Consider the following 24889-nt stretch of genomic DNA (forward strand, 5'->3'; position numbering starts at 1 on the left):
AAGAAAGAAAGAAAGAAAGAAAGAAAGAAAGAAAGAAAGAAAGAAAGAAAGAAAGAAAGAAAGAAAGAAAGAAAGAAAGAAAGAAAGAAAGAAAGAAAAGAAAGAAAGAAAGGAAGAAAGAATTACTCTTCCACATTAATCTTTTCAATTAATCTTCTGATAGGACATTCGTGTAACTGAATCACGAGATATATGCAAATGAAAACTTTGGTTTATATGGTTCAGAAATAAATCTGAATTAATCATTACAAAGTGTAGCACTGTTTGAATATGCATGAATTCTTTGAACGTCACAAAATGTGAGGAAAGAATATGAAGATTTGAAGTAGACTGAAACAACCTGCCATCCCATCAAGGCATAACTGTTTATATTACATTTTTCTTCTGTTTTCTCCAAGCCCAGAAGCATTTAATTAACACTCCATGCAAAAGACACTCTTTGAAGTCATAGCACTAATAAAATCAATGGCGAAGCTGTCAGCAGCTTTGTAAGAGAGTTTCACTAGTGGCTCCTGCAGAAGTTCTGAATTACATTTTTCTTCAATTTACTGTTTCTTGGTTTTGTTTTTTTCTCTATATTTATTATTATTATTATTATTATTATTATTATTATTATTACCTTTTTTTTTCTGAATAATACTTGAAAGGATATCTCTATCTTTTATTATTCATTAAAATTTAGCAGGGCAGACTGTAAGCATATGAGGAATGTGAGAGCATCTGCTTCATGGAAGTGATCCCATCAAGGATCTTCAGTACAAAGGGGTTAATAAATTAAGGTGGAAGTGTTAAATAAGAAGACACAGAGACAGAAAGCCAACAGACAAGAGGCAGCAGAGTTATTACCAAGGACAAAAAGTTTCCAGTTACAAGGCCCATTAAGAAACTAAGGCACAGCTTTGGAGGGGAACAACCTGGGCTTTTTCAGTCATAAGAAGGAAACAAGAACATGGGGATCTGTGATATTCAAGGGCTGTGTCAATGGGACCACACATGACTTAGGAGGGACCATGTGGGGGAAAGAGGTGGGAAGGAGAAACAGGGTAAGGGGCAGACAAGGTTGTGTATAGAATGGCCCAGCTGAGTGCAGGCCATGGCCCATCAGCAGGTTTATCTCCCAGCCTTGTAGCTGTGTTCTCTTAAATCCTGTGGTAGATCTCCCTGTGCCACCTCATCTGTCATCCTGTACAAGTGTATGAACCAGAGGGATTAGTGATTTTATCTATGTATGTAAGTATCTGAATGGAGGGTGTCAAGAGGATGGAAACAGGGTCCTCTCTTTGCTGCTAACCAGTACATACATGCAGTATGCTTTTCTGTATCTTGACTAAAATGTCCTCAATTCAAGTCTGTCTTGTAACAAGTTGAAAAACCACTGTTTTTTCATGTTTCTACAACATGAAGGCAGATTTAAAATACACAGTAGAAATGTGACTCCTTTGAGGGATGCAACTATAAACAAACATGGAGATCATTGTAGAAGATGTACCCCTTACTGTTTTCTCTAGGTGATATTTTAAAAAGCTGGATATTCACTGGCATGGCCTTGTCTTGATTGAACAACAGAAAAAAAAATCAGGTGTTTTACATTAAGAGTACTTCAATCAAGAAACATGACAGGTTTGACATTTAAAAAGTGAATGATGTGACAGTCGCAACAAGATACATCTTGCAGTGGATTTATACATTTGCAAGAAGTCTGAATTATGTCTTCATGAGCAGGTGGTGTTTTCAACCTGAACTCTTCCAAAGCTATCACTCACATGACAAAAAATGTATAATTTCATAGCTGACAGGTTCTGTAACAAGTGCTGCTTGAGAGCAGGCAAAGATCTGATAAAACATCATGCAACAGGTCATATCTAGATAAACATACCTCCAGATACTTCCCATAGTAAACTACCAAGATGGTTTTATAAGTAGACAAAGTAAAGGGTTTTTTGAGTGTGTGTGTGTCCTGATTTCAGATGGGATAGATTAAATTTCTTCTCAGTAGCTGGTACATTGCTGTGTTTTGGATTCATAATGATAATAATGCTGATAACACAAGGAGGTTTTGGTTTTTTGCTAAGTTAAGGACTTTTTTGTTTGTTTCTTTTTTTGGGTTTTTTTTGTTTTGTTTTGTTTTGTTTTGTTTTCTTCTGTGTCTCATGTTCTGCCAGTTAGGAAGTACACAAAAGAAAAGTGAGACAGAGAGTAGCTGGGACAAGTAATCCAAGTGGCCAAAGAGATATTCTACAGCTGTAGAACATCTTGCCCAGTATATAAACAGGAGGAGTTACCAAAAAGGGAGGACCACCTGGGCTCAGGAACAGGGTCTGGCATAGGTCAGCAGGTGTTGAATCATTTTTTTGCTTTTTTTTTAATTTCCACTATTATTATTATTATTATTAGTTGTAGTAGTAGTAGTAGCAGTAGTAGTAGTAGTAGTAGTAGTAGTAGTGGTAGTAGTAGCAGCAGTAGTAGTAGTATTAGTAGTATTATAATTTCACTATTTTATTGTATATTACTTTATTTTTAAATAAATAATAAATAATAAATAATAAACATAATAAATAAATAAACTATTCTTATTTCAACCTAAACATTTTACTTTTGATTCCCCTCCTCATTCCATCAGGGTGAGGGGGAGAAAAGGCTGTTGAGTGAGTGCCTCTGTGGTGCCTACTTTCCAGCTGGGAAAATGTGACAATGTGCTGCTGTTTTTATGTTTAACAACATATTTTTCTTTTAAGGTAAGAAGAAAAAGTACGACAAAGACTTATTTTTCAGGAAGCTTTTTATGTGTCACTAAAGGAATACACATTCCATTTCTTTATAGAATTTAACCAAATAAAAATCACCATTTTCTCACTCTCAATGAGAAATGAGTAATGATCTAAGAACAAGCAGAATGAGATGTCTGATTCCAGCAATGCAGTAACACCTAAATTGGAACTTGGACATGAATTAAAAATCTGAATACCAAATTTTTACCCCAAAACATTCTCAATCATTGACTAAGTCCAGAAATATTTGCACACTATATGCACTGTACCACCAATTTGCAGTGTTAGTTCTTAATTCTGTTGAATGTATTTCATCCTATGTCCAGCTTGGTACGTAACTATTCTTCAAAAAGCCATATAGCATTCTAAGTACAAACATAAATGTTTTTGTAATATGTAGGTAAAATTTAAGATGTGTGATGCCTGAAAAGTGCTTTAAAGTGGACAAAACTGACAAAGAGAATGGGAAAAATAGTAATGGATGATATAGGAGAGTTTCTGTATCATAACAGCATCAAAACATAAAATGTAGCTCTGTTGTGGAACATCTAATCAGATAATAGCTCTTCTAAAAGATGTGACACATGACACATCAGATCCATAACAACTAATCTTATTAAGTCTGTCAGACTAAAGATGACATTATGACAGGATGATATAATTGAAGAATATTAAAAAATAAGATATTTGAGAACTTGCATGGGTCTTGAAAAATGTATGAGCAAAGGAGAGTGGGTCCATATAGGAAGGATTAATATAAACAGAAGTCTTTTAGCCAGATAAAATATTCCAAGGTATTTTGAAATTAATTTTGAAAGAAAATGACAGAGGCAAAGGTAAGTGGGGAAAAAAATCTCTAAACCCCATAAAATCCTATGTGGGTTTCAAGGAGAAAGTTCATGCTAAATTTTAAAAGTTAGTTCATTTTGTAGAGAAGAATGAATAGTATTAGTCAAATATTTAATCCCTTGGGAAATTTTAAGTGAGGTCTGTGATTATGGGTATTGGCACTAGAATGTACAACACTATTGAAATTGAAGAACTGGAAATGACTGTGATTTCTGTCGGAACAGTACCAGACTAGGAGAAAATATCTACTGGAATTCTGCATGTATGTATTTTGGGACATATCTAGCTTAAGATTTTCTCACTTATTCAAGATTAACCACAAGAATTTAATTTTCTTCATGGCATAAGTTAGGAGATACTATCAAAACAGTGAAAGACTCAAATGTTACACAGAAGCGTCACAATAAACTTAAAAACTGGAATCATATACTAAGTTTTACATGCACAAAGAACTATTTGAAAGCATGCATCTGTGGACTTTGAAGAGTTATGTAGAAATTGTTACACTGAATAATTTTTTTGTGCAGATACTCTCAAACTGGCCTTCAGAGAAAAAGAATTAACTGAGTCACATATCAACATCAGAATGATTTCTTTTTTCCTTCCTATGGCACCTCTTAACTTAAGTTCTCATGAGGGCAAAATTTCACGTGTCTGATCTGTACATACCTGTAAACATCAAGGGCTCTTGTCTATAATATTTACATAAATGTCTCAAACTCTTTGAATTATAGTCAAATCAAGCTGGTTATGTCCCAGAACTGATATGAATGCTGAACTTTATAACAGCATTCTAGGGCTCACAAATTGGAGAGGAAAATAGAGAGAGCAGATTCACACACCTGTCTCTCTGTGAATATTATTGTCTTTGTTGGAGAGTAAATTATCAGCACACCTCCCTCACACTCTGACTGCAGTGAATGAACAGGCTTTGCTTTTTTGTCCTGTTCCAAAAGCTTTAGTAGCAGATGGGAAAGTTCCTGAAATGGCATAGTCCTTAATCTCTCATTATTTACCAAATACATTTGCATCCCCTTGTGAATATACTGCTACTGAGGGTTGTGAAGAAAATATAGAATGATTTCGTAGCAGACAAACATCTCTGCTGCTCGTTTTCTTGATGTTCTCCTGGGCAATAGGCTAAAGTTTATGAACTCTATCAGAAAAATATTTTTACTGATCATTCCAGTCAGTTGGGGGTTACTTAGGACATTTTGGCACATCTTTAGTATGCTGTGGAATGGATCTGCAAAGTTAGCACTAGTTTTTCAGAATTAAGATTCTCAATTCAGATGTCTATGTGTATCATAAGCAGATATATTTATTTCTCTAAAAAAAATATATCTAAATATGTAGATAAGTTTTATCTAAAATAGGTGATACAGTGGTATCTATTTTTTTATTTTCCTATGATAAAATCAAGTATATTGATTTTTTTAAAGGAAGAATATGATTTTTAGAATAGTGCCCCAACCTAATTTTATTTTTAAAAGTTTTTGAGAATTGAAGATATGATTAAATTGCTTGAGCAGTCCGGGCTGGTAACTGGGGGGAAGTATCTATCCAGAACAATTTAATATGCTATTTTAAAAGAGAGAATGATGAAAATTTGGTCCGTCTAATTCCTGTATTTTTATATTCCATTAAGTAAGTTTTCTTTCGAATTAACTTTATCATTTCAGAAAACTTCACTTATGCTTTAATATAATAGTTGCAGGTCTGTACAAAATACCATTTTTTTATTGAGTACAGATCGCTGTGCCCCAATCCACTACCTACTGAAAAAGATAAGTAATGATAGCATTCCATTTAAAATACATGGGCTTCCACATTACCCATTCAAGCAAAGACAAGAAAATTAAATAACAGTTTTACCCTCACATAGTTTAAATCTTGCATTTATTTTTTTACTAGGTCCATTGTAGTGCATCTGTCTCTTAAAGGTTTCCTTTACTCAGTGAAATAAAATAAAATAAAATAAAATAAAATAAATAAAATAAATACAAATAAAATTAAATTAAATTAAATTAAATTAAATTAAATTAAATTAACCTAAATAAAATATATATTTTTTAAAAATATATAGACAATTTCTGTAAAATTTTCTTATTTCAAGAGAGGAACATATTCATACTGTGTTTTGTTTCTTTTTTTTTTCTGGCCTTGGCTAATCCTAAGTAAAAAAAGAAATAGAATTGAACAGGTGTAATTACTGAACCTCACAGATAATTTTGAAATCCTAAGCAAATTTTTCAGTATCAGTTTTCATTACCAACTGGAGGTCTACTGCATTTTTCAAAATGCTAGGTTGAGGCTCATAACCATTTTGAAATCCTTGACCCTACCCTAGAGAATTCTTTTATTTCTTTTTGCTAGGAAATGTGTTTACCTATGAAATATTAAAGAAAGTCCTACCAACCCCGACTCCTGAACACTTTAATTGATTTCTGTCTTCCATCATTTTCTTTCCTTTGGGAATGGGAAAATGCACAGCATTTAGCATCCTACCAACACTGACTACAGCTGCAAAGCGCTAGAAGGGTTCAGTGCAAGTCACTGGGGACAAGCAGCATTTCAAGCCTACATAATTTGCTGAGAACTACACCAAAATAAAGTGCAGGTATGCATTTCATGGCTATTTACTTTAACATGTGTGTGTCTGTTCAGGTTTGAGAGAGATCAGAGGACAGGAGATGTTTTTACTCTGGAAATATTTTATTAAATGGAAAAATTTTATCAGTACTGAGGAAATACCTTTATATATAAATGTACCTTTTTCCATGACCTAGCTTTTTGTATCTTCTAAACAAATATTAATAGCAATTTTCATAGATAATAGAGCAGCATTTTTGTTTCCTTTGCTTCCTAATAATCCTAGAACATCCATTAATCCAATATTTCCTACTGATCATAATTACTTCTAAAAAAAAGATAGCAATAAAACTGAATACATAGCAAAATTATTAATCTCTAGAACCCAATAGACATGATTTTTAGTGACTGACTGCTTCCCTGATTTCTGTTTGAGGAGTCCAGGTAAAAATCAGATTCAAAAGAAAATCTCTGACTAAGAGAAATGCATAAACTGATTTAATGAATAAATTAATCAAAAAAAGTATTGTCATTGTAACTTCAAAAGAAAATATTTTTCCACATATATGGTACCAGATGCTTTAAGTATGAAAAGTGGGATAGAGCAGATAGTACGTAGAAAACAGCCTAAAGCCACATTATTGTGGTGTTGTCTTTTACACCATCTACTTTCACCCATCATCTTCATGAACCTGGCAGCAGGCCAGCTAACCTGTTACAGCTGCTGTGAAGAATTTTTTCTGTCCCAAGTGATGAACAGCATCTCTCCCCTTTGTTTTCACCCTCAAAAATACAAAAACACTAATGATATCCTGTTTTTCCAGAGGTATCATCTGCAGTTTTGTCAATTGTAGATTACGTGTAAGTGCTGCTGTCAAATGGCACAGAAATGAATAACAAGTTAATTGCAGAGATATTGTACACAAAAGCTAAGCATTTGTTTAAAAGTGAAGTAAATATGTCTTTTAAAATCTGATTCACTAATTAATAAAAGAACCAAATAAACAAAAGGGCCAAATCTATATTAGTTATTCTGACAAGAATGAAAGTTTGGAAAAACAGGGAGAAGAGACTATTTCTTCCCACCTCAGAGCTAATATGAGGATCAAAATTTCATTTAATGTAAAGATTTTCATTATTGAAATGCTAGTCTTTTTAATAAAAGCAAATTCTTCAGACTTTCCATTCTTAGGGATGTGCAAATTGCCTGTTTAAAATAAGCTAAAATGTGTTTTTAAAGGCCTCACTTGGATCTGTTTTTTTGCTTTTTTTAAAAAAACCCACTCTTTGCTGTGCTCCTAAAAGTTTCCTGGTATTTTCATTTCCCACAGGCTCACCTTGAATAGACAATCGTAGAGTGTTGTGTTTTTGTGAGACAGATATAAACAAATCTTGCCCTCATTTTCTAACAAAACCATTCCTTGTATCTGGTAGGAAGCTAGCACAGAAATGAAAGAAGATGCTTACACCTTTAATTAGATTGCTATTACAACAGTAGATAGTAAATACTTCTATTCATGTGTTTTTAAATATTTGGTTTAGAAGTTTTTCTGGACTCCTAAATAAGAGTCATACTCATTTTTCAGTATTACCCACACTTTCTATGATATTGAAGTGGAATATTGTAATATTGGTATGGATGTAAGGAACTCCCTTGAAAATATTAACCTTTAAATCAGAATTCAAGGAAATGTTACAAAATCACTAATATTATTAGCATAAGAAATATTCAACTTTATGGAATTTGATACGGGGTAGACTCACTTTAATGTCATAATCTTTAATTCAAATTCCTTTCATTATTTTTTTCTAAACACTTTTTTATTAAAAAGATACAAGATTTGTACGGAAAATGAATTGTATTTAAATAGTTTATTAATTATTTTTAAATTTATTTTTTTCTAATGCTTCTGTAGTTTAAACTGAAACAAAAATAATTATGAGAAGGGGAAGAGATCCTATTTTGCTGTATAATATTTTAAAAATTAAAGGATGGAAAATGGGATGGATGCGAGCTCAGGTCCATCTCAGTTTACCAAATGTCCTTTAGACTTCCTATGTTGAGGCTACACATGGCTATTAGAAATTACAGAGATGATTCCTACTACCATTTCCCCCCATGTTTCTACCTTTTTCTACCTTTCATTTAGTTTACCTTAGATCATGAACATTAGCATCTAGAAAATGTGCTTCTCATTTTAGTTGTACATCATATTTCTGTCTCTGCTAAAGAGGTCTTTTCTATTGCAATTTCAGCTACATGTATTTTTCTTCCCTCCTTCTCCCAATGTGTAGAGGCCTTCACATGAATTTCACAGCTGGCATAATCCACAGTTGTTATTTTTTCACACATTTAGTATGTTGCAACTTACTGCAACCTTTATGCATTCTCTGAGATTCCCAAGACTGTTCCAATATTTCCTCTACATCTCATTTGTCTACAAGCTGTTACTTCAATGATTTCAAATTAAAAAGCACCAGTGAATAAAGCTGGAGAAATATCTTTAGTGTTTAAATTCTTTGAAAAATGCAATATATTGAAGAGAGAAAAGTCTAGGATTTAACTTTCTCACTGATTTGTTTTCAAACCTGGTTTTTCTTATGTACTTACATCTCATGGCAACCATGATATTTATCAACCTACTCCTTAGCACCTGAATTACTACACAGGAGTTCCACAATCTGAGTATGGCTATACAGGTTTGCTAAACAAGACAAGCCACATTAGTATAGTATGTGGTAGGCAGAACAAATACTACAGCATGATAAGACAAACCAATATCATACAAAGTCTGACACTTGCTTTAGAGCAAGACTCAATAAGTCTTTCTATTGGTGCACCATTTGCCTCATTATGTTCATTCTTTCTTGGCCAAGCAGTTAAGACTCTCATTTTCAACCAAGGTGAAAGATAAACATATTTGGTTTTCTCATATTTTTTTAGTCATCCCATATCATTCATATAATATACATATATATGTATTGCATATAAATTAACCTTTTGCATCAATATTAGGTCTAGTACTCAAAATAACATTTTTTTTCCCCATTATATGCTGTTCTTTCTTAATTTTGTTGTTCTCTTTCTGTCACATCCTTTGTGGTAATGACTAAGCAATGCCTCTTTGTGGACCCAGGATGAAATTCTGAATTATGACAAACCTTCTCATTGTTATGAAAATTTTACATTTTATTTTCGATTTTAGGAAAAGTTGCAGTCACCTAGCAGTTCAGATGGACAAAGTATTGTCACCATTTAGAGTTTATGTAATAGCTAAAATCATATTGAAAATATCTTGTCACACTATGTTCTTATAGCTGATAAAATAAATTACAGCTTGCTGAAAGCCAAGAAGAAAGGACATAAAAGTGACACCACAAATCATCAGATCTCTGCCTTTTTCTTTGTGATGACTAGATCATATATAGTTTTCACATTAGGATGTTCAGTTAATTTCAGATATGTTGAAGTATCATGACAGCACTTGAACACCTTAAGACATCAGAAGTGAAAGTCCTGAAATTAGCAATAAGACAGGTAAAAGGCAATGATAGCTGAAGTGTAGCTGAGGGAGGTTGATGATTACCCACTTCAATTTTCTGATGTCAGGGCTACCATAAGGACATTTATTTTTGCCAATGAAGTTAACATGAAAGTCAGTAAGTTCTTTTGTCTTTGACAAAATAAATGTTTAAAGACATTGGAAATCTAATTATAAGTAGTAGAATTTCTTTTTATTTGCATCTGTGCATAAACATGACAAAAAAATTAAAATAAGAAATCTGAGTAAATGATTTCATGGTCATTTTTGTAATAATTGTAATTACCTAATTTAGGGAAGAATAATCCTTAGTCTGTCATCAGCATCAATCAGCCCTTACTACAGACTCATAACCCGTCTTCCCTTCCCCCACCCAACACCTTCTTCAGCAATTAATCTTTTTCACAGCTGCTTTCACATTCAGGCAGCTTCATTTATTCAGTGTCCCAGAAGGAAGACTTTACACTGAATCCATCTGTTTTTCTCACTTGTATTATGAGTAAGAGAACAGCAATGTCCTCTATTTCAATTCTGGTAACCATCCTGGTGATCTCTTGCCTGTCAGATATACATACTTCATGCAAAGTCTCATTCACCCTGTTCAGCTCTATATTGAAACATTGATGATGAAGTCTGAGGAAATAATTAATCTCCTAGAATGTACTGAAATTCCTTCTGCAGTTCTAAATATTGAAATTTTAATAAGTTTCATGTCTTGGTTAAATGAGTGTAGAATTCCTGAAGAATAATAGTAAAATTATTTCAGGCTACCTTGACCATCTCCTAAACAATAAATAACAATAAATTTTTCTTCTGATTATTTTCAGTTTATTTTCCACAATATCAGGCTTCATTATTGTAATAAAATGGAGAATAGTGTAGTGGGTTGAACCTCGATGAATGCCAGACATCCACCAAAGCCACCCTATTACTCTCCTCCACAACTGAACAGAGGAGAGAAAGAATTACAATGGATTTGTGAATTGAGATAAGGACTGGGAGAGATCACTCATCAAATACCAACACGTGCAAAGCAGACTGAAGTTAAGGAAACCAGCTGAACTTATTACCAACAAAATCAGAGCGGGATAATGAGAAGTAAAATAAACCTTAAAAATCCCTCCCTCCTTCTGAGGCTCTGTCTTCTCCCCACACAGTGGTGCAGGGAGACAGAGAATGATGTTTATAGTCAGTTTATGACACATTATTCCTTCCTCTGCTCAGGAAGAAAAATCCTTCTCCTGCTCCAGCATAGGGTACCCCCCATGGAAGACAATACTTCATTAATTTCTCCAATGTGAATCCATCCCAAGGGAAACAGTTGTCCACAAAACTGCTCCAAAATGGGTCACTTTTCACAGGATTCAGTCCTACAGCACAGCCTGCTCCAACGTGGATCCGCCACAGGGTCACAAGTCCTGACAATAAATCTGCTCCAGTGTGGGCTCCTCTCTCCATGGGTCTGCAGGTGCCTGCCAGTAGCCTCTTCCAGCACTGTTTTCCTGTAGGTTCACAGGCTCTTTCAGGCATCCTCCTCCAGAATGCAGGTGCCCTCCGTAGGCTTCAGGTGCCTCTCTGCCCCTGTGTGGTTCTCCATGTGCTGCAGGGACATACCTGCCTCACCATGGGCTGCAGAGGAATCCCAGATCCAGCACCTGGAGCACTGCCTGTCCCTCCTTCTCCATGAGCTTGGTGTCTGCAGAGCTGTTCCTCTCACATGTTCTCTCTCCCCTCTCCTCTGGCCACAATCACATCTGCACAATAACTTTTTTGCCTTCTGACAATTGTCATCACAAAGGCCTGGCAACTATCTCTGACTGGCTTGGCCTTGGCTGGCGGCACGTCCGTCCTGGAGCTGCCACTGGCTCTGCCAGACATGGAGCAAGCTTCTGGCAGCTTCTCACAAAAGCCACCCCTGTATCCACCCTGCTTCCAAAACCTGGCCGTGCACACCCAAAGAAAGACTTAAAAGACACAGTGCACATTGTAGCATTTCATCTTAGGACTGATTCCTAACACTAAAAATTATTCAAATTTTTAAATATACCTACTGTATAAAGAATGAAAATTTGATCTTTTAACAAAAGAATCATTAATAGCAAGTAGTATTATAGGTCGTATTATCTAAGCAGCACCTAGAATGCATATATCAGCAGCTAAATTACAAAAACATTGACTTTTTTTTTATTTTTTCACCTGGTACCCTGGGTTGAATTCACTAATCTCCCATGAAAAGAGACAGGATGGCAACTGAGTATGAAAATTTTGTTTGGATTAGTGGAAAGAATTGGTATTGTAAGATACATTAGAAAAGAAGGAAAATAAGACAAATAAGGAAGAAATATATTGATGTTACAACAAAGTGGGAACTGAAAAGGTTGACATTTGCAGAAATAAAATTATGTAGGATGTGATTTCATTATCTAAGTTTTTTTGTCAGTTGAAAAAAAGCCCTGTCATATCAGAAGACCTGCTGCTGAAATAAGTAAGCCTCAGGGTATGATAAAAAAACAAAATCAAGATGAACAAGAGATGAAATATCATAGATATTTGTCCACAATTATGATGTAATAATATCTACACTGTCTTCCAGATTTGTCTCTAACAGCAGTTCTCAGTTTCTACATTATACACCCAGCTTTTGCCCCAGGCATAAAATTTTTACTTGTTACAACTTATTTATTGAATTTACTTTTCTTTGCTATGCATGATGTTTTCAGATTCTCTGAAAACAAATTCGATTTTAGTAATAGTTTGAATACCATATCTCAATAAAATAATACTGTATTCATTGTTAATTTTCTCCAGGGATCTCAGTATAACAGGTGAATCATTGTGAGCCAACAAGAATATTCAATCATTAGTACAGATATTACGGTGACAGTGCAACTTTACTTCGATGTTTGGGGTTGTTAATCCCAAAATGGGTAATACTTGTGTTGCATTAGGCAGCATTAAGTCAGAACTGCCACCAGAAGAATTAAAAAAAAATTTTAGAAGAGCACTTCTTTCTAACTAAATGCAGACAGGCTCACAGAATATGAGAACATTGTTAATTGTAGTGTAATTACCAATGAATTGAAGAATGTTTCCTCCCTGCTGCATTGTAGAACACAACTGTTCCTTCAGTACAGCACATTTAGAAGGGAAGAAAAAAATATCTGTTAAATGTTGCTGATAGCATGGTTTAAATACATTAATGATGCAAGGGCTTATACAGCTTAATTTCTACTTATGTCTGTTCCTTCAAAAGAAATATCTAGACTTCTATGACCTAGGAAACAGGAGAAAGACAAAAAACAGGACATATAATCCCAGTGTTCTTTCTGTTAAATCAGTCTTCACAGCTACTAAAGGCTCAACAGAAGTACTGCTTGAAGTACACTAATTACTTTGTTGTGCATGCAATTTTATCATTAACTTCATATTTTTAACAGTCTGAGATTACTACAAACTGCCCATGTCAGTACCTTAAAAGTGCAGCCTCCAAAATTGATGCCTTACAAGTATTTTGAAAGATATTGGTATTTTCCAGTGTGGACTCACATCAAGAAAATCCAGATGACTTGGACTGAGGCAAGGCTTTCTACCTTGTCAAACACTTTATAAAGGCAGACTTCAGAAGAAAATACTTTTCTTTGATATGATACAGTTAGCAACCTATTTGCAAGGACATTAAGTAATCAGAGGAATTTTCTTTAGCATGTATACCAGTCAGACATCTATTTCCCATTTCTGTGAAAGCTTTTACTTCTTGTGTTTGTTACTTCATCATCTAGACCTTTGTCTACACCAAGCAACTTTAATTTCTAGACTTTCATACCCTGAAGATGAAAATAAGATGACAAAGAGTCATATTTAAGCAGCAAGTAGAGTGACATTTCTTCTGGGACAGCAGCTCTTACAGAATCACAGAATCACTGGGTTGGAAGAGACCTCCAAGATCATCAAGTCCAACCCATGCTTGAACACCTCAACAAACCATGGCACCGAGTGCTACATCCAGTCTTTTTTTAAAAAAAACCAAGGAAGGGGAATCCAACAACCCCCCAAGGAAAAAAATCCAAGAACTTGATCACTTTTTCCATAAAAATATTTTCCTAAACTACATATACCTTTCAGGTGGAACAGAATTAATTTCAGTTGCTGCTAGATGCATGAAGTACTTTTTGAACTTCCAAATTGTTCTTTTTTAGTATTTTTGGGTTTGGAGCACAAAGAGGAGTTAGTGCTGGTCAAAAAGCAAGGAGAGTTTATGGACATTTTTTATATGTGGAGAGTCCGCAATAGCTACATAAAATCTTGTCCTGATAGGTACAGAAAAACAGAAACAAATGCATTTCTGCCATGTTTCAAATCTTATTTGTTTACATATAAAAGGATTTAAATTTCTACTCATTCATTTTATGTTTGCAATATTTTTTTTTCCTTTATAAGAAACAGAATACAAATCAACACTAGAAATAGATAGTCTGAATGGAAACATGTCTGAAGTTTTATGAAGTGAAACAGAAATCAAATTTTCTCTAGTCTAAATCTTAATCACATCTGTTTTGCAAATATTAAAGTCATGGTTAGCAACATGCACAAAGTAAAAGCCTGGAAATAATCAATCAAAACACAATGGCTAAGTCTCTGAACTATTAACCAAAAAAATCTTTACATATTTAGTCATACAGGATACACTTACAAAAATGTGTTGCTTTTAAAACACCTAGCATATAACCATATTTTAATTGCCTCAATTCAAATTCTTTAAAAAAAGAAAAAAATCACAAAAAGATTTTTCTGTCTAGGGTACACAGTCTTGAACTTAAAATTTAAGCATCATATTTTATGGGGATTCGATTTCACAATATCTCTTCACCCCTTTATAAAAATGCTGCTATCAGAGAGTTTTCTTATTTTACTTTTTAATAGACATTCATTTCAACATGATAGAGGTCTTTTAACTTCAACTGCAATTCCTAAAATAAATGTCAATAGATATGTTTTATTGTTTCTTAATCTGTTAAATTTCTGTCAGGTTGGATTTCCAATTTTCCTTTTCTTTTTACTTAAATTAATAAAAGGTTTTTCCTAAACCCTTAGGTAGAAATACTGGAAATAGATCCCTATTTTTTGGAGAAAAACTAAACAGTGAGAAACAGAATGTCCTTGGGAAAGGAAAGTGCAAGCATTGTTCAGTACCTCAGAGTCAGCTTTATTAAAAAAAAAAAAAAAAAAAAAGCCAAACAGAAATTTCTTAGCTGGGAAAAGTTAACTTTAATGAAGCAATGGGGCAAAGTTCTAGAATGACAAAACAAAACCTCATTAGGATTCTATATAACTGGTTTTTTTTTCCCTCCTATTTTTTGTGCATTTCAGAAGGCTTATGAGTTTCTCTAGTTAAGTAATTTGAGGTGAGGGGAAGAGGGTTGAGTGGTTTCAGGGCTTTGTGTTGGTTATTCTTAGTCAAATCTGTAGCTGTAAATTGGCCAATGAAATAACAACATGATGCTCTAGATTATCTTCAGTTCAAGCAAAAACAAGTTCATCCCTTCCATCCTCTGTGTCCATCTTGTCTTGAAGTTCAAGCAATGGAATATTTCACCAAAATTTAGGAAGTAATGTTTTACTATTCCTTGGTGTACAGTTTAATTCAGATTGCTCTGGATTGGAGCTTCATGAAAAAAAAAAATATTGTATAGTTTGTATAATGAATTCTATGTATCAAGAATTATAGAATTTTAGTTGCAGAAATTTCTCCATGGTACATGAGAGCTTTAACAAGAACATCTCTTACTATGGGAGTTCAAAGAGTATACATTTTTATTAGAATAACATAAGCATCCTTGCAGCACTGCAAATAAAAGTGGAAGCCCAGAAATCAACAGTTAAACATTATTTTCCTTGTTTGAATATTGCCAAATATTTCTTTAACTAGAACAAAGAGATTCACCTGCTGAAATGGGCATTTCCTTTGCAATTACAGATGAAATCTGTGACAATATGCAGAATAGTCTAAAACTTCATTTCACAATTTAACAGAAAAAGGGTGTTGTGTTTTAGGAAGGTCAATATATTTTGTCATGAGAAAAACAGAAAAGATTTATCACATACCTTGTTTAGTGTACCTATCTGAAAAAAACAGTTGGGTGCATTAAGAAAAAATTTATTTTGTTTTGCCACTGTAGAGTGAAGTGGCAAATAGGTAAGATAGATGACTAACAGTGACAGAGTGGTCTTAGTGCCAAAAAATGTATATACTATGGAAATAAATGGCGAGAATTATAGACCACTGAGGGAATAAAATGCATCAGGACTGCTGCCTACAGGTAGTCATACCACAGTCCTCCAGACTGCAGAAATGCAGATGTTGTTTTTCTCTCTACATCCTGTAGTTTGGGTTTGTGACAGGATCCTGAGATGCTCAAAGTTTTGAGGTGGCTGTGCTGAGGTATTTCCCCAAAGGACACCAAAAGAGGTTTAAAATAAGGACAGCCAAATTTTACTGGGATATGTGCGAGAAACATGATTCCTTATGCAGAAAAATCTCAAGGCAATTAGGCAAGACAACCAGAAAATAATCAGAATAAAAAAGTTCTATGCACAGCTGTGTCCTATGGGAGCAGTAATTTCTCCCAGCTCAATGCCCCCTGTCCCACTGCCAGCCCTACCTGCACCAGCATGTCCCAGCCTCTGTGGCAGTGCCCTTGACAGCTCCCTCAGGAAGGGGAAATCTCCCTTTTCGTCCCTTTTCATCCACAGAGTCCAGCTGAGCTTCCTGGTCCTTTCAATGAGCAGAGAAATGTAGGGAACAAGGAAGTGGATAGCAAAATATGGTCCATTACCACAGGAAATTACTAATGCACAACTAAAGTGTGACAACTAGCATCAACTTCAACAGAAGTTATGAATAATATGGAATTTAATATAATCTGGCACCCTTTGTACAAAAGAAACTATTTAATGCTTTTAGAACTAACACCTTTCTGTACTATGATAGTCAGTTTGGCTGCATATCTTTCACACTATATAATTCTTATAAAATATTTTGTCTGTGAAGGATTTGGGTTGTTTCTTTTCGGTTGCATGTGTGTATAAAATTCATATTACGAAAAGAAATTTCATTATGCATATAAACAAGTTTACTTGCTTAAAAAATGTTCCCGATTGTCTGTATTGGTATTGATTTGAGCTTGCTGCTTGTATAATGCATTAAATGTGAGCAAAGTAAGCAAATTATGTGCCATAAATAACTTGTCATATCATATCCTGTACTACCAAGTATTTCCAAGCAACCTAGATAAAAAAAAAAATGATGAATCAACAAAAAATTTTAGAAGGAAAACTAGATTCTATTTACTTATGGCAAGGAAATTATTGGAGAAAATATAAAATAAAATATAAACCCAAAAGTGAATATTTTTCCTTGCATAAAACAGAGATTTTATTAGCTCTTTCAGAGATGTGAAAAACTCAAAACTGTGGGTTTTTATAATTAAAAAATACATTTAAACTGTAGTCTATAGTAATAGACTTTATAGAAATAGAAATTAGAGAAGACATCAAATATATAGAAAATATCAAAACCCCTGAATATATTTTATTAAATATTTCTCTTCTGCCTGATCTGAATGAGTTAGATGCAGTTTTGTAACACAAGAAAACTGATAAATGTTTTATACATTATAGAAAAAGATAAGAAGGAGAGAAGTATAAATTTGTTGGCTGTACTCTACCAAAAACCCGTAATCTGGGAACATGTTAAGATCTCTGGGATTTATTTTTCTTACAGTATAATTTTGTTTTATAATAAAAATAATATTCTGTTATGATTTGAAACTGTGTGAGGTTAACTTTCCTCTATATTTATTTATTAAGTATTGGATTACACCTTTTAAGGAAGATTTGAAAATAAATACAAATAATTTTCATCATAGTATCTTATATTCCAACAGAATAACAACTGTAAATGAAAGCTGAAGGAAAGCCAAACTGAAGTAATAAAGTGAGACAATGAATTTTATAAAAAATAATGATAACAAATCTCATAAAAACTTTAAACCTTCCTTGTGCAGAGTATCTGAAAGACCCTGATCAGAGAATAACATTCTCTGACACAAGAGTGGAATCCTGACACAAGAGTGAAACCATTGACATATTTGTCAGCTTAGTGTAGGAGGTCTACTTACAGGAATGATTTTCTCATGAGATTTCTGAGAATTAGTCTACTTTGAAAAGATCAGATGTATTTGGTTGGCATAGTGAGTACGGTATTTTCAATGATCGTCGCATGAAACTCCCTCTATGAATCTGTTAAAGTTCTGAATTTTGCTATGCTCCATCAGACTGGATTAAGCCATATCTGTATTTCCATTTTTCATTGTCACAGTTTCTTAGAAGCTACTGGCCTGATCTTGTTCATCTTCTTTTTGACAGAACTTCCTTCTACATGCTTGTATTTGTTTCTGATGTTTAGAAAAATGGGGGGTGTGGGGGTGGGAAGTGGAACAGGGAAGCAAGTTACCTCCTTTGGATAAAAGTTCTATTTTAAAAAAGATATTATATATGATTTTTTTTACATTTTCAGAATACCAGTTCTCCTAACTGAGACACACTTTCTGAATGGATAGAAGTAATAATGATTTCATTGACTTTGTTGAAGCAGAATGCAGCTTAATTTCCTGTTCACAAGGAGTATTAATGTCTTGGCACCAGTGACTCAGCCAGATCTGCAACTCGGAGCCAATACATTAATACTCAGAGTGATGCTGTGCCAGTTAGAAAATGCAATATAGGATCTGAGCCCAGGTGGACAGTGCCCAAAAATGCCAACTGTTGATGTGTCTAATTCTTGGCTTTTCACAAACTGGAATACCCTGCTGGCCCCTTCATTGCCAGTGTTCTACCTCAACATATTCCCACTATTGAGAATGGGACAGGAGTCTAGGCTGTCTATATCAGCTTAGTTCTGTCTTTCAGTGAGGCAAATTCAGTGGAATGTTCCCTGCAGAAAAAGGAATAGAGCAGACTATGTTCATTAAAAAATTGATTTATATGATAGAAAAAATTTGAGTTTTGTCAAGATTTCATTTGATCAGTTTTATTTTATGATACCGCCCATCACCACCTCTGAAAACCTCCAAATAGTAGAAGCCTGTTCTTTGTGGTGTAATTCTGATGAATTACTTTTAAATAAAAGTTTAAGTTTTTTTCATCAGAAAATTTTTCCTTATTTATTTGCATCTCCTGTGGTGTGTAGTACAAAGAGATGTTACTGATATCACCTCATTCCATACTTTTAAATTTGTTGATGTCCATTGATTTTTGGGCAGGTTTTTTGCAGGGGTAGAAGTATTAGTAACCTGGCAAAAAAAAAAAAAAAGGAAAGAAGAAATTTTTTTTTTAAAAATGACATATGAGTGATTAAAACAAAGTAGTAAAGTAAAACAAGAGCTAACCTATATGTGACTAGAATGCAAACAACCACAGTATAGCCATTCTATCAGAGAAAACTAATTTTACAAGAAAACTTCTCTAGCCATATTACATGATCTAATCTGAAAGATGTTGGAAGCAAAAAATCATACAGTTTACAGTAATGATTAGTTATTCTTCCAAATCTGAAACAAAAATAGACTATAATAACAGGTTTAAAAGAATCAGGGTGCATGAAGATTTTTGTTAATGATAGAATTTAGAAATAATTTAAAGTCTCTTCTAAAAGAACTGATTTTCTTTTATAGACACTTCTACGAAGAAAGTAACATGTATAAATTAGCTCTTCATGAAGATATCAGTTTATGGGCATCAGAATGCATGCATTATATAAATTATAAACAGACATTCTGTGTTCTGGGACACGTGTGCATAACAAGATAATTATACAAGTTTAATTGCTCAGAGACACCTGAAAGGGTGGTTTTCAAAGGAGGAGGAAGCAGATTCAACTGGAGCTGAGCTACAGGAAGTAGAGTCATCATTTACCAGAATAAATCCTCCTCCACCACCCCCATTTGGGAACTACTGTGAATCCAGACATAATGTTGGGCAGCAGCACTGTGTATTACATCCTCCTAATGCCTCTCTTGGAAAACTGGCTGTTGCCACATGTCTGCAGTTTGAATATGAAATTAGTTTGGGCAGGACTAGACCATGATGATACATAGAGAAACATGAAATTCTGAGGTCTTTTTCCCTGTGCAGTACTAGATTTTTCACATGTACCATGAGGTCCATACCCTTCATTCTGTCAAGTTTGATCAGATTTCCTATTATCTGGAAGCTGAAGAGGTGGTTACTTGGCCTTGGCTCTAGAGTTGTTGATGATAACTGATATTTTCAGCCTCCATTCTTTGCTTGGTGTGTGCAGCATATATGATGCACATGTAGTCCCAATGTGACTTGTCAGAACCCCATAGCTGATTGTGAAATTGTAATGCACTGAAACACTTATGAATTTCTCATAAAGGGACAATTTTTGGAAGTAAGAGACTGCTAAAATAGTCATGTAATAAATAATTAAAGATCCATCTTGATAGTCTACTAAATCTTTATATACATACTCAAGGAAATAAAAAGTACATGACATTGTCTCACAGCAGTTTGCAGAAAGAGACAAGATCATGTCTGTGCTTCACAGAAAAGCAGAGAAATAGTTCAAAAGGAATTGAAATATTATTTGCATGTAAAGCACATAAAAAATATGAAAACCAAGTCCTTTGAATAAAGATCTTTGAAGTCAGTGTCAGCTTTTTGTGAAGCTAATGAGTAAAACCAGCTGAATGGTTGCAATTGAGGGGATAGGAGGGATGAATTCCTTTCTTGAACCGATATACATTTATAGATGAACAACAAAACTCCTGATTCAGAAGTAATAGAGGTCAGAGAGAAGAACTCATTATGAAATGAGAGTGGAGGAAGGCAGAATTTGTTCTGTATTTTGCAGACTAAAGTAAATTAAATATATTGAATAAACAATAAGCAAACAATGACTGTAAAGTTACACAACTTTTGAAACAGAAATCATTAAGTCATGAAGAAAAGGATATCAAATTGCTTACCTTTCTATCAGTGTTTTTAAAGAAAAAAAAGAATCCTGAGGGCTACATCCATTGAGCATCTAAAGTCTGAAGACATTAAACTGATGGCAAAAGCAAAAAAAAAATTTACTAATTGTGCCTTGCTCCTTGCTTGAGGGAATCTGGTCAATGAAAATAATGTTACTAAAATGCTATGTAGAAATCTGCACTTCTTGCAGTTGAAATGACCTTTAACACATACTTTTGTCTCTAGGAGAAGTGTTTCATTTAACAGAAGAACATTTTAGTAACAAGAAAAGCTATCAATAGAAATAGACATGTTTGTGTTGTATTTGGTATAATTACTGTGAAATGCTTGCAAAGCAAATTTGAGAACAAAGCATGCACTCAGGCATTCTAATGAGGATGGTATTTTTTAGGTTTAGGTACTGTAAAAACATATACTGAGTCATCTAGCCAGAGAAAAAAGTCTGTATCAAGTCCTTTCCTATTTATATTTTGCTTCAGTTTCAAAGTTATTATTCCATAACAAGACAAAATCAGAGCAAGAATGGCAACAGGTAAACTTGTTATAGTATCGTGTCTTGTGATAAGAAGCTGTGGTCAACAAAGTTGCAAAAACAATTCTATTTTATCTAAGACTATCTAATTTCCTTTTTTTTTTTTTTCCTCAGTAGTAGAAATTATGCTTGTCTCTTTATATTTTAGAGAAACTAGTTATTATGTTATTTATTAGTGATTATGTATTACCTACATGCCTAGATGCTTCATCTCAGTTAATAATTTTTGTCCCCTCTCATTCAAATTTTGCTGCACCACAATTTGTGTAATAAGTCAAGAAACTCAGACCTCTCAGTTTTGTATTCAAGGTATTGTTATGGAAAAAAATGAAAACAAAATACATATTATCAATAATAACAACAGTTAAAATCATTGTGCACACGTTTAGGTATACTCTTGCAAAGCCATGTTACATCTTAATCTGCTATGTATTTTTCATGCACATCAGGAACTTGTTCTTTGTTTCTTGCCCAGGTCTCAAGGCTGTGCTTCTCTAACTGAGCAGTTGTGAGCTATTTATAATCCCAAGGTTGCCTTTGACAACCTGTGCTTTTGTTTGGGATTCTTTTTATAATTTGCTGTTTGTCAGTTTTCTTCATCCTTCATCCCATGTTTACAGCTCTCTGCAGTATGCAGAGAAACATATCTTCCTATATATGTAATAAAGGCTGAGATACTTTCTCTACAACCAGGTCACTTGAAGGAGCAATTAGTAGATGAAAATATAACAATGTATTTTACAGTCTCTCAGGACATCAGGGAAACTTGCACTGCAGCTTAAATACTGTCACAGCAAAGCTGGTATAACCTTTAGAATGACCTTTCTCTGTTGTTTAATAAAAAGCAACTATAACGTGATAGAAAACAACATTAGCATGCACATAATAATAAGCAGTATAATGACTCTTCAGATGCATAGGCTACATTAATATCTTGCAAGAAGATATAACTTACATTAAAATTTCACAACATTGGCTGCAGAAGCCAATGTCATTACCACAAAGCCAGACACAAGGAAGCACAAATATATTGGAGTTTATGTTTTCAGTATCACACACTGACATACATTGAAAAGGAGTTTATAGCAGTCTATTGGAGGGTTATAGAACAGTATCTATGCAAATACTGTGTATTTTCACTTGAATTTAAGGTATATGTTTTCAGAAAAAGTACATTTTATCCATTGAGTTGCAACTTTGTTTGTGAGGAATACAGAATGTCTTCTCACTAAAGGGAAATAAAAAGCCTGGTTGATATGTGTGAGCTGAGTATTTATATATATATATGCCTATATATTGTGTGACAAGTACAAGAAAACCTGTAATATTTCTCTTATCCATGGGACTCAATGCATTTGAGGCTAACCGGATATGTCTACAGAGACATCACAACTTCAGATATCATTTAGCTTATTTATACAGATTTACTTTCTGATTCTTCTATTTCTACTCTTCCTCACAGTCTTCTCTATTCAAATTGCAAGCTGTAGAGCCAATGGGAAAAATCAAAGTACTACACCCTCATAATTTTCACTTACAGTAAGCCAGTAAGCACTAAGACTGCGTGTCAGTCCTTGGAAACAAACTTTAGCAAAATTTGTAGCCTTGTAGTGGTACTCAGGTGTGAAATATCTACTAACATTGTGGTCAAGTGCATGGCATTGAGCAACCAGACAGATTTTCTTCACAAGTTCATTCTGCCTGCATTTGAGATTTATCCAGAAAAGAAAAAGAATAGATTTTTTCCTTCTGGATGACAAAAGTGCCTTTTTCACTGTTCATGACACCTTGTTTCAGAGGTAATTAAACCTGACCAGTCAAGTCAACTTTTCATCTTCAAGTGAAAAATTACAACAGACTCACAGCTGTTCTGACATTTATTTGCTAATACTTTGGACAAAAGACCATCTGTGGAAACTAACATTTGTCATAAGCTACAATAATACTTGTTACAGGTGTTGTAGTAAAGGAAAATATTTCCTTCTTGCTTGGTTTCTGAACATATGTTGGTATTCAAAAAGTCAATGTATTTCTTAAATTTCATCAGAGAGAACCTGATCCTCACACACTCATTGGGAAAACTTCCTTTGTCCTTTCCTCCTGTCTTTTTGTGCCACTTTTCTCTACAACCCTTCTAGGGAAAGAGACCATCTTGCCATGAAGACATTAGTTCTTCAAGTTAAAATTGTCCCTGAGGAGATGGAAATTCACTTTTTCTGACACAGGGTATAGGGATTGACTATTCAAGATAATGGGCTTTTCATAAATGGGACAGAAGACATGAAAAATCACCATGGTTTAACTGACAAAGTAATGTTAGGTCACAGGTTGGACTCAATCATCTGAGAGATCTTTTCCAACCTAGTCTACTCCATGATTCTGGGATTCTGTAAAAATGAGAACAAAGAGGAACTCCTTCTTGAAACCCTTAGATCAGAAAAAGGTGATGGTGTTTTGGAGAAAAATGATGACCAAAAAAAGGAATGAAACTTCAAGAAAGGCAGGAAATGGAATTTGGAAAGGAGACATAATCTTTCACATATATGTGAGGCAAATTTTGATGTACATAATATAATCAGAAATTTTGACAAAGCAAATGGAGTAATCTTTCATCAGAACCAAACAGGTAAGGTGGCCTTTTTCCATTTCAGCTTCATAGCTCTTGTTATCTGGACAGGGACAAAATCTGTTCTTGCAGGTAACCTATAACCTGCATTAAAATGGCATAGCTTTGCAATGCCTCCACATTGATATTTCTAATTGTCAATACTTATTTAAGAAATAGTATTTACTCCAGTTCTACCTCTAGTTTATTGCTGACTTAAGTTTCCCACTCAATTGCTTTGACTTGATTGTTTGTAGAGTATATTAGATTAGCAAAATAATATAGGATAGGATAGGATAGGATAGGATAGGATAGGATAGGATAGGATAGGATAGAATATAGAATAGAATATAGAATATTTCAGTTGGAAGTGATTTGATAATTATCATCTAGTCCAACTGCTTGACTAATCTGGGGCTCACCATAACTTAAAGTACATTGCTAAGGGCCTTGTTCCAATGTCTCAGACACTGATAGGTTTGAGACATTGACTACCATTCTAGGTAGTCCATAACCACTATTTGACCACCCTCTCAGTAAAGAAATGTTTCATAATGTCAACTCTGAACTTTCCCCAAAGCATTTTTGAGCCACTGCCATGAGTCCTCAATCTCAAATAGAAGAATTCATCACCTCCTTCACCACCTCACCTTCTCAGAAACCTGTACAAAGCAATGATGTTCCTAGAGAAGCAGTTCATTATGAAATGGCTCTGCATCTGGAAACTTTCATTTTATGCCAACTTATATGCAGAACAGTGTTTCTGTGATAGTATGAGACTGATGTGCAGTACATGAGAGATCCTGACTTGTGATTAAATGCAGTGGGAAGCAACTGGTTTGAGTGATATGGAGATGAGAGAAGCTTGTATTTATAGACACTGCCACACTGTTATTTTTTTTACAAATTGAGCACAATTTCATCATAGAGCAAACAAAAAGATTAC

The sequence above is a fragment of the Parus major genome, chromosome 1 (assembly GCF_001522545.3).
Source record: "Parus major isolate Abel chromosome 1, Parus_major1.1, whole genome shotgun sequence".
NCBI classification, from domain to species: domain Eukaryota; kingdom Metazoa; phylum Chordata; class Aves; order Passeriformes; family Paridae; genus Parus; species Parus major.